Below are 14,971 nucleotides of genomic sequence, written 5' to 3' on the forward strand. Positions count from 1 at the left end.
TGTGCTGAGAGCTGAAAACCAGTTGGTAAGAGTGCCTACACACTTGAAGGCAGAGATAAGACCATCTTTTCTGCTCCAAGTTACCTGTTGTTTGGACTCAAGGACACAATGAGAAGATCGAGTGTTAGAATAAGAAGTATAAAAGAGAGTGAAGAATCCCAACTTATAGGGCCAGTATATATCTTCAAAAAAATTTGAAGAAATCTTCCCCAACCTAAAGACAGAGATGCCGAAAAACATGCCAGAAGCCAAAAGAGCTCTAAGTAGATCTTACCAGAAAAGAAATTCCTCACATCGCATGATAGTCAAAACACTAAATGCACAAAATAAAGAAAGAAGTTTAAAGGCAATAAGGGAAAAAGGTCAAGTAACATATAAAGTCAGACCTATGAGAATTACACAATATTTCTCACCAGATACTATGAAAGTCAGAAGATCCTGCAATGATATACTCTAGACCATAAAAGAACACAAAAGCCATTCCAGTCTACTATTGCCAGGAAAATTCTCAATTAACACATATGGAATAACGAAGATATTCCATGACAGAACGAAATTTATACAGTATCTTTCTACAAATCCAGCCCTACGAAAGATAATAGGTAGAAAACTCTAACACAAGGAGGGAGACTACACACTATAAAAAGCAACAAACTAATCTTGCTATGAAACCAAAAGAAAAGAGACACACAAACATGATTCTACCTCTAACAACAAAAATGACAGAAGCAACAATCACTATTCCTTAATATATTTTAACAACAGTGGAGTGAATTCCCCAATAGAAAGACATAGACTAAATGAATGGATACATAAAGAGTACCCAGCATTTTGTTGCATGTAAAAAACACAACTTAGAGACAAAGACAGACACTACCTGAGAGTATTAGGCTAGAAAACAAATTTTGAAGCAAATGGTCTGATAGACGGAAGCTGGATTTGCCATTCTACTATGGAATATAATCAATTATCAACCAAAAGTTTTCCAAACAGGTGAGGAAGGAAATTTCATATTTATCAAAAGATTATCACAGCAATAGGAACTCTCACTCCTAAATATTTTTGCTCCAAATACATGGGCAACTGCATTCCTAAAGGATACCTTACTAAAGCTCAAAGCACCCAATGTTCCTCACATAATAAGAGTGGGAGATTTCAACACCACGTTCTCTTCAATGGACAGATCATGGAAATAGAAATTAAACAAAGATCTAGACAAACTAACAGAAGTTGTGAACAAAATGGACATTACATATATTTATAGAATATTTCATCCTAAAATAAAATAATATGCCTTCTTCCCAGCATCTCATAGTATTTTTTCCAAAACTAATCATATAACAAGTCACAAAACAGGCCTCAACAGATCTAAGAAAACTGAAATATGTCCATTTATCCAATCAAACCGTGACAAACAAAGGCTGATCTTCAATATCCACAAAACATCAGCGAGCCCACACATACCTGTAAGTTGAACAGTGCTCCACTCAAAGATAACTTGTCAAGCAAGAAATAAAGAAAGATTAAAGACTTTTTAGAATTTAATAAAAGTGATGGCACAACATACATATGCTGTACTCAACAATAAAAGAACCTCTGGGAGAATCACCATTCCTTACCTCAAGCAGTATTACAGGGCAATAGTGATTAAAAAAAATCAATGACAAAAAAAAGTTGTATTTGTACAGATCTAGGAATGTTGATAAGTGGAATAGAATTGAAGACCCCAAAACAAACACACACATCAATGGTCACTTGATATTTGACAAAGAGGCCAAAACCATCCAATGAAAAAAAAATTAGGATTTTCAACAAGTGGAGGGCAGCATGTAGAAGTATGCAAATCGATTCATTTTTATTGGTCTAATCAAACCTTAAGTCTGAGTGGATCAAAAACCTCTACATCAAACCCAATAAACTGAAACTATAAGTAGAGAAGAATCTTGATCACATGGGCACTGGGAAAAATTTCCTGAACTAAACACCACTGGTTTGTACTGTAAGATCAAGAATCAGAAATGAGACTTCGTAAAACTGCAAAGATTCTGTAAGTCAAAGGACGCTGTTATTAGGAGAAAACAGCAAACAAATGATTGGGAAAAGATCTTTATCAATCCTACACCTGATACAGAGGTAATATCCAAAATATACAAATAACTCAAGAAGTTAGACACCAGAGAGCCAAATAATCCTATGAAAAATGGGGTGCAGAGCTAAACAGAGAATTCTCAACTAAGGAATAACAAATAGCTGAGAAGTGTGTCAAGAAATGTTCAACATCCTTAGTCATCAAGGAAATAAAAATAAAAATAGTCCCGAGGTTCCACCTCACGGCAGTCAGAATGGCTAAGATCAAAAACTCAGGTGACAACAGATGTTGGTGAGGTTATGGAGAAAGAGGAACACTGCTCCATTATTGGAGGGATTGCAAACCTGTATGATAACTCTGGAAATCATTCTGAAGTTTCCTGAGAAAATTGGATAATGCCCTAACTGAGGACCCAGCTGTACCTGTACTCTGCATACACACAAAAGATGGTGCAACATACAACAAAGACACATGCTCCACTATGCTCACAGCATTATTATTTATAATAGCCAGGAACTGGAAAGAATCAAGATGCTCTTCAACTGATGAATGGATACATAAAATGTGATACATCTGTACAATGTTCTACTACTCCACATTAAAATCAATGAATTCATGAAACTCATAAGAAAATGGATTGACCTAGAAAGCGTCACCCTTAGTGAGGTAACCCAATCACAGAAAAGGACACATAGTATGCACTCTCTGATAAGTGCATTTTAGCCCAAAAGTTCGAATTCGGCAAGATATAATCCACAGACCACATGATGTTCAAGAAGAATGATCAAATTATGCAAGTTTCACTCCTTCTTAAACGGCGGAACAAAAAACATTCACGGGAGTTTATGTGGAGGCAAAGGTAGAAGTAGAGACTGAAGGAATTCATGCCCCACCTGTGGCTCATATACATATATACAGTCACCAAAAGTATATAAGATTATTGACGCTAAGAAGTGCATGCTGACTGGAACTGGATATAGATGTCCCTGAGAGACACAGCCAGAGCAGGTCAAATTCATAGTTGAATGCTAGCAGCAAAACATTAATCTGAAAATGGAACACCAGTTGCAGGAATTAGAGAAGCGGTTGAAAGACCTGAAGGGGCTTGCAACCTCATAGGACAACAATGCCCAACAACGAAAGGCCCCAGGGAGTAAAGCATCACCCAAAGTATATACATGGATTGACTCATGGCTGTAGATATATATGTAGCACAAGATGTCCTTTTTGGGCAACAAGGGGAGGAAAAGCTCTTAATCCTTCCAAATGTGGACTCTTAATATAAGGAAGGTGAGAAAGATTAGACGGGTGGATGATGTGGATGGGAACACCATTATCGAAGAAGGAGTGAGAGCAGATAGATGATGTATGAACAGGAAACCAGGAAATGGTATATTTGAAACTTAAATTAAAAAAATCATATAAATGAAAAGAGGATCCTCATATTCCTTTGAATAGGTGGAGGAATATCTAATTTCCCTGTGTGCAGAAGAGGAATTTTTGCTGTCACTCCAGGAAAAGGTGATAGATTTTTGATGTTTTAAAGTATAAGGGTGAAATAGGATCTCCCCTGGACTTTATGGAATGTGCATAGCTTCTCTTCCTCTTATGTCTGGAGTACTATTGAGCAGAAGTTGAAGGTTGATTGATACCTTGGAAATTATAGAACATTCCAGCCACACACTACTTCAGCAACTCCAAACTGAAAATCACAGTAAAGAATACACACCTGAATATCCATGGTAGGCAGTCAACAGTCTTAGAAGTCTTGTACGAGGCTCTAATGCAGTAGTCTTAGGTTCAGTATCTTATTCAAATATATGTCCATCTACACATTCCTCTGCATGTGAAAGGACACCTCTGTGTAAGGGAACACAATGAAGACAGTAGTCTGATTTGTGCTTGCTTTTAGACTCTTGTTTGAGAACTCAGTCCAGATTTCTCTGAGATCTCTTCGTCAGAACAGTGTTTCTCAGGACAATAAACTTAGAAATTTTAGAGAGGAAATGGATTTGGCATATGGGGAATGTGTCGTAATTCCTTGGCCTTCTGGAGTCCTCTTAATTGTATAAGTCTAAATCTTACTCAGTAAGATGGTGGAGGTAGGGAACTTGCATAGAAGTAGGACTGTTGTGTCAGTCATCAAAAAGGTAATATACCAGACTTCATGGGAAAAAGTTGTTATTGCACCGTGGACATCATCGGGAATTCTGAGAAAATGTGCAAAGGAGATATTTTATACCGGTTTGTTAGAAGTTTAAAATCTCTGGCTACTTCTAAAATTATAAGAAAAAACATTTTATTCTGGAGAAAATGTTAGTACCTCGTGGAGCAGAGGAAGATCCAGTATTGCTTGATCAGCTTACTATTCTTTTTCAGTATTTAGAATGTCCATATATTTTCATGCCATTTGAAAGTCCAGGTAGCAATTCTTCCATCAGTCCTATAGGTTGCATTTCATTCCAGCAGTTGTCTTTGGGCTTTGAAGACTTTTGTCAGACAAGAAAAGATCAACACCCCTTTCTTCCATGGAGGAATGTCTCAGAATACATGTAGCAGAAATAAGTTTGTATGTAATCCTAAAGAGTTGGGATATAGCAGGCTCACAAAATCAAGAGAAGAAGTGCTAATGATGGCCACAAGAGAGTGCAGGCATGAGTACGCCTTGGGCAAAAGAAGATATTTCAGGCCAATGTGGGCCTTTGGTGAAAGTGCTCTTGTCCACTATACAGAGAAAAAAGGTGAAATACTTGTGAGTAGATGTGGAGTGTTGATGCTCCCATAGGGAAAAGGAGAGACACTGAAGTTCTTCTATGAAACGGTGACATTACAGACCCCATGGACAGAAGATGTGAATTTGAGAACAACTGGAGCAAAAGGTATCATTCTGATGTCCCTCCTAGAGGAAGTTTTGAATGTGAGACACAATTAAGTGTTAATTTTGTGACATCTTTCATCAAAAGTAGCATGGTTCAGAATCATTCTTTGTCAAATAGGTTAGCTGCTGAGGACCTTTTTGACTGGAAGTGGAGTTTGAGACCTGGGTGCCAGAGATGACTTCAGGAATTGTAAGTCTTATAAGACAGATATCGGACACTCTTATATACAGAATGTACATTTGATATATACTGGACATAAATCGATGATCTAAAGTAATGACGTTTAAGAGTAGAATATTAAAGAAACGTAGAATCTGCTTAAAGTGACAAACCTATTTAAGGATAATGGAGTGTTCAAGCCTACCTTGAGCAGGCAAGCTAGGGCTACTTCACATATCGTATCTTCAGTTACACCATGGGAGGCCTGTCAGGGATCCAAGCATTAGTATTATTCAGCAGTCATGATTTTCATTCTCTAAATCCTCTTGAAGCTAATCATCGACGATGGTTATAAGCATGAAGGATGGTATATAGGACAAATAATGAAAGTTTCACGATTTACTAACATAGATCATAATTAAGTGAAGTGCCTTTGGTCACATCTGTATTTTCTTAGTGGCCATAATTAGATGGACATGATCTAAAGCTCCCTATTAGAGGGTTACCTTTGATCTAAACATCCCTATTAGAAGGTTGAGTATGCTCTAAGGACTCTTTAATCTTGGTCCTCTTGGGCAAAAAAAAAAAAAAATTCTGAGATCTCAATAGTAAACTATAGTCATTCTTATAACTGATCTTAGACAGAAGGGGATGGTGTAAGGTATTATTTGTCAAAGAATAAAAACCTGAAGGCTACCAATCAAAGTGAAGTGCTGATTTCCCTTCATCTAAAGGGGATGGTTTTGAGATGGCTTGGAAATAGGTGCAGTTTGAGTACCTGTGTTCATAATTGCAACTTATGGAGTCATCCTGAACTGCTTTGCTAAACAAGAAAGTGCCTGGCCATTTTTAACCAATTACCAAGATCCAGTCACCTAACTGTGAAGAAGGAAAAATTCTAGCTCACCTTTGGTGGTGGGAAAACATATGGTATTGCATAATTTTCTTCCAATTATTCTTTCCAGCTTCCATTAGTCAGCATGCTCTTCTATCAGGGTGATTGTCTGAACTGTGATGCTCCATTGATACACACACACACACACACACACACAAACACACACACACACACACACACATATGTGTGTGTGTATGTGTATCTGTACGTGTACGTGTACGTATATGTATATGTATATGTATATATAAGATTTATACATGTATATATATCATATATGTATGTATATATGATGTATATATGTATACCTATGATGTATATATATATAATGTATATATACATATATACATATATGTGATGTATATATGTATATATGATGTATATATTTATAAGTGTACATGTGTACACATCCATAAATGAGAGATGGAAAAATTGCATTTCTGACAACCTTCTGTAGTAAGGTTGCATATATTTTAATTTTAGCTATCTGTACTCTGCCCTCTGATCTACACCAAGAATCTTATGATGTCCCACTGGGAAATTGGAATTATGATTGCCTGGCAATCTTGGTCAAGTTTGGCAATTAAGAAAAATGAAGTTAAATCAGGTCTAAGATGTCCTTGTAATTAAGTGATGCTCTTGGGGCATCCATAGCTAGAGGCTACAACTGAAACTCCTCACAAATATAGATGGAATCAATGAGACTTGCCCATAGGAGCCAAACCTGAGATTTCTCTGTGAGCATCAATCCATACCAATACTCCCTTGGCCAGGAACTGGATGTCTATAGTTTTTGTGGATGAAGATCCCATTTTGTACTACATTGAACGGCATGTTATTGAATCTGATTCTGGCTTCTACAGAGGTATTCCATGAGACCATGGGGCCTCTTTCGTCAGAAGTGAAGTGAATTGAGCCCACTTTCAAATAATCAAAGTTTGGGGGTCTTTCCTTTATATGAGTACTTGAGAGGACATAAGGCAACCAGGGAATGTGTAGAGTAGGCTCAGTTGTAAGAGGGAGGTCTGACATTCTGTTCAATGACTTAGGTAATTGATGGAAAAAGGAAGATCTTGACGCCTTTAAGAAAGAGAAAACTTTGAGATCTGATTGTGCAAAGGTATGTGTTAGAAAACCCTTGGAGTTGGGGTTGGTAGTATGAAACATCCTGTGAAACATGAATGTCATTATTACCTGATTTGGTAAAGGATTTTCCCCAACAATGCCGTTCAATTTCTATACTTCTTTAGTTGGTAGGAATTTTACATCTTGTATTTAATATGGGGAAGTGCAGGTAACATCCCAGGCCTTTTTTTAAACAGCCTGCATGACTGTCTCTGGATCTTTTGCTCATTCAGTTTGTCTTAATATGTCCATATATTGGCAGCAACAAAGGGTGCTCTTGATTTCTAGTGATTGGATTGATTCCATCAATCAATGATTCTATATATAAGAACTGGGACCTCAAACCCGAGTGGAAGAACATATTTCTCTATCCACCATGGTAAAAGGTAAAAGCCTTGAATTTCTATTATTTAGAGTATATCCATGTGAGGTAATTCAAATTCGTGAGGGACTGCTTTAGAATACAAGGTATGGCATACTATTTTTTGGAAAAGCATGTCTCATGTCACCTTGTGAATAAAGGAATGTGTGAATTTCCTTTGGTCAAAAGCAGTGTACTCCATCAAGAGGTGAGAAAGATCCAAGGCCACACTGATGGGGAAGGAGTCACATCATCATTCAGGGTGGTTCTCAGGGCCTCGTCAAAGAGGAATGAGTCTAGGACGTATATCTGAACAGTAGAGTTCTGGGAAGAGATTCACAGAATGGGAAGTTCTGAGAAGATCTTCAGCAAAAGTGAAGTCCTGAATGTATTGGTTCAGAATGTGGAGGTCCCTAGTCATATTTTGAAGAAAAGAAGTATCCACTTCACCCATGGTCAGCAGGGGAAGGTTATCGGCTACACTGGGTCTTGGAGAAATGTTCTGCCTCTATCTCAGTAACTTCTAAGTATGTTCTCTATATGTATACCCTATATATCTTTTAGTCCAGGCAATGGTCACAACAACAGTATAAGTGGTTCAGGAAGCGGTGATGTTTCTTCATGGATGTGTTCAGCTACACACATATGTGAATAAAATATAGGAATGGTGTATATTTTAATGACCTACTTTAAGGCACATAGTATAAGAGTCAATTTAGCTTTGTGTCTTCTGAACTAGGATTTAGAAGCAGAGAAATATAAGATACCATTGTTTGCATATGTGTTGTATGAATACCTTGAATAAAGAGGTTAGTTTTAAGCAAACTTTCTTAATAGCTGTGTTCTGTGGCATAGGACGAAGGGCAGCTCTAGTGATTCTTTAGTTCCACAGGTACTCCAAAATTCCCATAGTACACAGGGAGGAGGTCTGAGACAATTGATGTGCACTGGGAATAATTTTTAGAGCCCTTTCAATAGAATTTGATTTCCCAAGCCCCCATTTGCAGAAGCTGAGGGTCTAAAATCTACTGGGTGGATTGAAATAGAAAATTGACCCACAATCCTACTGGAAAGACAGGGAATGTTAGATGATCATTCATGTAGGATGCGTGGTATAACACTCCCTTGGTCTGGCAGCTCTTTAAGGAGAAAAGACAACACCACTTGATGGGAATAGGAATATAAAAGGGCCATGTAAGTCTTCAAGCAGGTTTTAAGCCTCTTTACCATAAAGGATCTAGGGCAATGCTGTACTTTGGCGAGTACTGACATGCTCTACAATATAAGAAGAAGGAGTAAGTTAACACTGGGTAAAGTGAACCCCATGTAAGAGAGGAAAACTCTAAAGCACTATTGAAAATGAAGAGAAATTTCTTCAGGCATAGTGTATATAGGTGCCATACACACTTCTGTCAACAGAAAAGGTCCCTGGTACCTTATACAGTGGATAAAGTTTCCAGCAGTAATCATAAGTTTCAAATTCTCATTCAGAGTTTTATATATTCATAATTTCTGTTAATGCAAGAGAAAAGACAGGAACATATTTCTTCTGCCAAAGGCTTTGGATAATTGTTTCTGGCAAGGTTAATCCTTCTGGTTCGTTCAGCTGTTAAGATCTAAGCAGAAATGTTGAAATTATTACATTTCTATTGATTTGCCTGATTGCAGTTTGCAAGGGTTATATACTCTGATTCCAAACTTCGACTCTGGGACTTCAAACCGGAGTAGAGTCGAGTCCCTGGATTATAGAAGGAGTCACTTTTGAAAATATGTCTGATCAGTTAGGTATACAACTACTTTGTTGGAAATTCAAGGGCCCAATATTCAGAGAGAACATTTTAGGAGGACTGGAAAGAGCGAAAAGGTCACAGAATCCTTCAGGCAAAGGTTTACCTTGGGTACTGGAAGAAGAGAGTCAAGTGCAACTGTTTTCACAGTCCAGAATAACCATGTGTCTGGGGACTATGAGGCGTGCTTGCCAGAAATTAGGGAATTTGCTCTTACATATTGGGTGGTAATCTCTGGATTTATCTTTTCCTCAAGCTGTTAAGCAGCAGGATAATCATCGACAACAAAGATGAAACTGCTCCATTTTATGTTACAAACCTTAAAGGCAGAACGTAGGTTAGGGCTCAGATTTACACTGACATGTCTGAGGACATCATGTCCATGTGGTCTGCCATTCCTTCAAACATTTATGTATGCCTGGCCACCCAGGTCAGAAGGAAACATTAAGACCTCTTAGAAGAATAGAACTGAGATTCTCTGGATAGAGGTGGATTCTCGGAAGAAACCATTGTCAGGGGATATTAATTTAAAGTTTCCTTAAGAAAAAATAAACATCTGTATGAGAATTCATTTCATTTGCTTCTCTGTATGTTCTTTATCAGAAGAATTTGTATTAAGCCACGTTCAACTTTAAGGGTATGTCTAGATTTTCTTATTCAAAGAAAGTGGAATATATTCATCTTACTTTGAAGAATATGCTTGTCAGGGGCTCTTCATTGCATCCCAATTGAACCTCCAGTTTACCTTGAACTGACAGAGAAACCAGGGAAAAATTAGGAAACATATCTGTGGCACAGTCCATAATATCAAGAAATAGTGTGGGTTTCCTCACCCTAAATTAATATCTAAACTTCCTTTGGACAAACTAGAATGATATGAAGTAACCTTTCTTTCAGGGATAACATATGACACCTCCTTAATCAAAGAAAGAATAGATGAGTACCCCCGAGTAAAGAAGAGTTGCTGATGTCCCTGTGACAGGAAATTGTTTTGAGTATTCAAATTCCCCTAGTATTTGAGAAAAAATTAAATTGCTTACAATAGCTCAAGAGGTCCTACATTGCTTCATCTTCTAATGGTACTTCACAGTCTAGCATATACACATCTTTAGCTGAATCTGCAAGAAACTGAATATAGATTCCATGATTCAAGAAAAGTTGGGGGTGTCCTAAGCCTGATTGCCTCCTAAAAACTATATTCAACCAAAAAGAAATGAGCACCAGACTGATGACTTCACAACATACCATATGACCTTACACAAGGAAGTAGCATGAGATTCCAGGATTTGCTCCCTCCTTTTGGATTTCAGTGAACCTTCAACAGAGGGATCAATGCTCCATGGTCTAAGGTAAAATATTCCATGGGCCCCAAGCAAAAGGGATGGTTCTGAGAGACCATTTGGTCAAATGAGTAACTCTAAGGCCTAGTCATCCTGAGCAGAAAAAAAATACCAATGTTTTTGAAAGGAGAAAGGTCTTAAACCAGTTTGAAAGTAAGGGACTATTCCTGATTACCTTCTATAGAAGACTATGGTCCCAGCAATCCAGGGCTCCATATTTTCAGAGAACTCAAGAAAATTCTTATCTCCAAGGCCTCCACTACAGACTTGACAGCAATCTGAGATTTATTCTGAAATCTTGTGTCAAAGTCACTGGATCTAAACCCTATTTAAACTTACTATAAGCCGCACAGGTATGGGTGTGAGGGATATTGGCCTTTCTGGTGAGAATCTGAGATAAGTGGCCTTGGATCCAGGCTGGAATTTTTATTCATTGGCCAAGGGACCTCAATCCATTGTTCTTGGAGATTTTTTGGTGGTCAGAGTTGTATTGGCTATGCAATAAGGTTTGAGGAACAAGTTCCGGTCAGCCACAAACAAAGTGAGAATCTTCTATGGATTCTTGTTCACAAGGATTCAGTTTCAGGTACACTACAGCAGAGGCTGAATGTTTGAGACACTCCTCAGTCAAATGGTCAATTCTAGATCTTGGTCCATCAGATGGCCATGTCTCTGACCCCTCCATTGCAGACAGAGGAAGAATAAAGTGTTTTTATTCCAGGGCAGTTGACTTCTAGTGTTTGTCGTTTTATAGGTATTTGAGTCCTTTGATGTTTAATGATATTGGACAAATGATTTTTTTTGTCTATTATTTTTCTTGTTAAATGTCGAATTATTTTTCTGTGGCTACCTATTTTATCTCTTTTTTGTGTTTTTTAAAAGTAGATTGTGTTCTTTCTTTTTCTGGGTGTAGTTTCCTGCCTTGTACTGGAATTTTCCATCTATCATCTTTTGTAGGACTGGATTTGTGGAAAGATATTGTGTAAATTTGCTCATGACATGGCATATCTTGGAATCTCAATCTATGGTAGTTGAGAGGTTTTACAGTAGCCTGGGCTGACATTTTTTTTCATTTAGGATCTGTGTGATATATGCCCAGGATTGCTAGCTTTCACAGTCTATTTTAAGAAGTGTGGAATACTGATTGGTCTCCCTTTTTATGTTACTCGACCTTTTTCCCTTACTGCGTTTAATATTTTTTCTTTGTTTTGTGCACTTTATATTTTAACTATTATGTGATGGAAGAAATTTCTTTTCTGCTCCAATTTTTTTGGAATTCTTTTTACTTTTTGTACGTGCAAGGTTGTCTCTTTCTTTAGGTTAGGGAAGATTTCTAGTATAATTTTGTAGAAGATATTTACTGACCCTTCAAAGTGGGAGTTTCATTCTCTTGTATACCTATTATCCTTAGGTTTTATCTTCTCATTTTGTCTATGATTTCCTGGATGTTTTGGGTTAGGAGTTTTTTGTTTTGTATTTTTGGACAATTGTGTAACTGTTTTCTATGATATCTTCTGCCCCTGAGATTCTTTTCTATATTTTATATTCTGTTGGTTGATGCTTGCGTTTATGACTCCTAATTTATTTCCCAGGTTTTCTATATTCAGAGTGTTCATCTTTGTGTGGTTTGCTGTTGTTGTTGTTGTTGTTGTTGTTGTTTTCTGTTTCCATTTTTACTTCCTGATGGATTGTTCAATTCCTCCAGCAGCTTGGTTATGTTGTAATGTAATTCGTTAAGGGATTTTTGGGTTTCCTCTATGAGGTCTTCTATCTCTTTACATCTGTTGTCTTGTATTTCTTTGATGGAGTTATTTATGTCCTTCTTAAAATCCTTTAACCTCATCATGTTCAGTGATTTGAACTACAAACTTTTCTATCTCTTTTCTGGTGTGTCAGGGGTATACTGGGCTAGCTTTGGTGGGAGAACTGGTTTCTGATGAGTTCTAGTAACATCAGTTTATGTTCCTTAGGGAATTATACTTGCCCCTCACCATCTGGAGTTAGCTGGTTTTGCTGTCTCTGAAAGTGGCTTGAATTCTCTCTTAGCCTGTGTTTCAACAGTAATGGGACCGTTGTTCTCTCTTGAATTATCTTGTGTGCCAAGAACTGTGGATAAATTTCAGCTATATGGAATAGATAGAAACAAAAGTATGCTGTAACAGACTGCACCTCTTTTCATGGGTTCTGAGCACTCCAGGAAGTTACCTCTGAGAAGAAAAAGTCTTTCCTGTGTTCTTGAGTGTGTCAGCACTCCTGGAAGTCCATCTATTTCCTCATTGGATCTGAGGACAGAGAGCTGAGGTACAGGTTCAGCTCTGGGAACACAGCTCTGGGTCCTCTTGGTTTTTAAACTTTCACTGGAACAGCTCACAAAAGAAATTTGACTCCCTGATAAGTAAGTGCCTAGGAATCATCATCTCTCTGTCTCTTCAGAGATGGGACCACAAACATATGGCAGCTGGCATTTTCACATGGATGCTGTGAATTAAACTTAGGAATCCCATTCTTTCATGTCAAATATATTCCCAGCTGAGATAATTGTTCAGTGAACAAAGTATTGTTTTGAATATGACAGAGACTATCTGTGACAAATTAAAATGTTTAGGCAATGTGAACTAGGTCATTGAATTGAAGAACTCACATAATTACTACATGATGGTCTAACCAATGCACGGGATGCATATTCATTAAAATGAAGAATAGTATAAAGTTTATTTATGCAACTTACTGAATCATGTAATAAATAATAAGTCTCCACTAATGTACCATGTCCATAATAGTGTATAGATTAGGAATGAATAGAAAGTATTATGAACTTTCTTTTATAAAGATTGCATTATAGTACAAGAAAAAAGAAAAAAATGAATGCATAAATCAGTGTGTTGGAGTTGATAGTATGCAAGTAGTTGAAGAATCTATTTTAGAAATAAGGTCATGGAGATTGTCATGAGGAAGTGACATTTAAGTTAAATTAGATGAAAAATAATTGATCTATATTTTGGGCAAAATTACAGTAAATATAAGGATGATAAGAGGACAAAGACCTTGACATATCCAAAAAAGTAAATATGAGAGTAGTTTGTATTGATTAAGAGATCGAAGAACGGTCCAAATAAAGCTGAATCTCAGGCAATGTCTCATATGGGAATATAGAAACAATGTTAGACATATAATTTTTATTTACTGAAAATGTCTTAGAAATCATTGAATAGTTTTAAATAAGTTTGTTTAACTCACAATGTATATAGTAAGGGACTCTGGTTACTTATGAATTATGATATGATACAGAGAATGATTTTAAGGATGTTTTTGAAGTCTATCTGGAAGTAGTGTCAATGATAATGAAAAAGAGTCATATCAGAGAGCTATGATGGAAATTGTTGTGTTTGGTAGTAGAATGAGGGTGGGTTGAGTAGGAAGAAAAGAAACCCAATGACTTTTTTTTGAGAAAATGAAAAGATGTTGGTGTTATTTACTCTGATGTGGAATGTTTCATGATAAGTGGATTTAGGAGAATTATAAAGGAATTTATTTTAGACCCTTGAAGATGCTTGAAAGAACCTCTAACTCACTAGACATTCCTACTTACTGTTCATGGTTTGTTGATTTAAACCATTACTCAGACCATTATTAGCTGTTATATAAAAAAAAAACTTACATTACTATCTGTATTTTTTCAAGGTGTATCTGGGAGTACTTATTTAATTAAGAGCAAACCTATGATTATACTACATGCTTATTTAGTATATTCAGACAAATTATTTGCCCATTTATTTACTACAAACATTTTGTATTGCAATTAGAATTTAATCCAAGTTTATTGGTGCTGACACACTGTTTGATTAGAATATAATAGCTCATGAATGTGAATTTCACAGAAAGAAATCATTTGCTCAGATTTTGTAAACTTACAAACCCTAGAAGAGTAAAAACATGTAATAAATTCTATCTCTTCTACTTTTAATCTTTAGTATTTTAGTGTGTTATGATATACATGCAAAAATTCCTAACCCAGATGACTTTAACTATAATATCCAGTACTATTAAACATATCAATAGTATTTTGAATATGAATAATCTATGCTTCTAGAAAATTTTCATCAAAGGAGCAAGAAATTCTTCATAACTTCAACACAACATGGCCTTTGGGAACAGAATAAAACACAAATAAGGAAAGGCGGAAAATGATTGACACATGCACTGTTCTTGGTTTGAAATTTAACAATCATGCTAGTTATAGGATACAGCTTTGAAATTCGAGTCAATGAGAGGATGAAAAATACTGAGGAAGAGTAGGTAAATTGAATTCTTGCTACATGAACAAAACACTGGATCTGAA

At 36.7% G+C, this 14,971-nt stretch overlaps 1 long non-coding RNA gene across 3 annotated transcripts in view; it reads right to left on the reverse strand.

Moving 5' to 3' along the window:
- LOC134484428 (uncharacterized) overlaps positions 1-10,046 on the reverse strand; it is a 33,665-nt gene extending 23,619 nt beyond the window's left edge. Inside the window, exons 1-3 of one of the 3 annotated variants that reach the window (XR_010061886.1) lie at positions 9,979-10,046; positions 5,333-5,392; positions 3,819-3,949 (exon numbers count right to left, since the gene is read on the reverse strand). This is a non-coding gene — a long non-coding RNA (uncharacterized LOC134484428). Of the gene's footprint in view, positions 1-3,818; positions 3,950-4,336; positions 4,989-5,332; positions 5,393-9,978 lie in introns of those variants that run through there. The other 2 variants (XR_010061887.1, XR_010061888.1) reach the window with 2 other exon arrangements.
- Between the last annotated feature and the right edge of the window lie 4,925 nt (positions 10,047-14,971).

This window comes from Rattus norvegicus, chromosome Y (assembly GCF_036323735.1).
Source record: "Rattus norvegicus strain BN/NHsdMcwi chromosome Y, GRCr8, whole genome shotgun sequence".
NCBI classification, from domain to species: Eukaryota; Metazoa; Chordata; class Mammalia; order Rodentia; family Muridae; genus Rattus; species Rattus norvegicus.